Raw genomic sequence first — 864 nt, 5'->3', positions numbered from 1 at the left:
AAAAAAAAAAGACCTCTGTAGCAGTAAGAAACTGAGAAAAAAGATCAATGTTTTGAATATCCTCCTTTTCTACAATATTTCCTTAGTTTGTAATGTTAATGCTTAAATATTTGTTCACTGTATCTTTGTAATCTTGAGTTTATTCCATTAAAGACCATACCTTTCTCTTCTCAGAGGGAGCCACTGCTGTTTGTCTGTTGTTTTTTGATGAGATTTATTAAGGCAGTTGGTGACCTTTCCTATATCCCCTATTGAATGTCTGAAATTACTTGGCCTGACAAGGGGAAAATATCTACAGCGTTTTAGGGTGTCTAGGACTTGTTTATTTACCTGGTTATGCAATGTACTTACAGACTGGCTGGCTGATTGATTTAATGCTGCTTTGTACTGCTGCTGGCATCCTTCTAGGAAACAGGACTGGAAAAGTCCTTTCTGCAGCTAAGAGTTTATTCTAGTGTCCATACATTAACAAACTGCATATATGGCATTTCCATCAAAACCATCTCTTAGAACCCATGGCTGTTCATTTTACCGGGGTTTGGGATGGCCAATCTAGGCTTATGCATGCTGTTAGACTGCCTAGTGGCAGTGCAGCAAATTACTGTTGGGACAAGCTTTCTTCAAAATCAGTTGAAATGAAAGAGGGAAAAAGTATAATAAAACATGGCAAAAGAGCCACTCTAACTTCTGTCACCACTATGTAACAGAGCAAAACAGACACAGGATGAAACAATGTCTCCCTTTAGTAATTTCAGTTCTGGTTTTTTTCTGTGAAGGCCGAGGAAAGAGATTTTGGATAACTGACAGAGTGGGGATCTGTGGCCAAATTGCGACTGCAAACTATGAGTGGATGGATAAGACCTT

General features: G+C 38.7%; 1 long non-coding RNA gene across 1 annotated transcript in view; it reads right to left on the bottom strand.

The window, feature by feature from the left end:
• The window catches only part of LOC114066202, a 3639-nt gene extending 3439 nt beyond the window's left edge, over positions 1 to 200 (bottom strand). The window contains exon 1 of the long non-coding RNA XR_003573129.1: positions 161 to 200. This is a non-coding gene — a long non-coding RNA (uncharacterized LOC114066202). The remainder of the gene's footprint in view (positions 1 to 160) is intronic.
• Positions 201 to 864: the final 664 nt, after the last annotated feature.

Source organism: Empidonax traillii, unplaced genomic scaffold, assembly GCF_003031625.1.
Source record: "Empidonax traillii isolate 1590-97213 ecotype Southwest subspecies unplaced genomic scaffold, ASM303162v1 scaffold21:size2437335, whole genome shotgun sequence".
In the NCBI taxonomy this organism is placed as follows: domain Eukaryota; kingdom Metazoa; phylum Chordata; class Aves; order Passeriformes; family Tyrannidae; genus Empidonax; species Empidonax traillii.
Note: the sequence above shows the minus strand (reverse complement) of the source record. Positions and strands in the feature narration are given on the sequence as shown.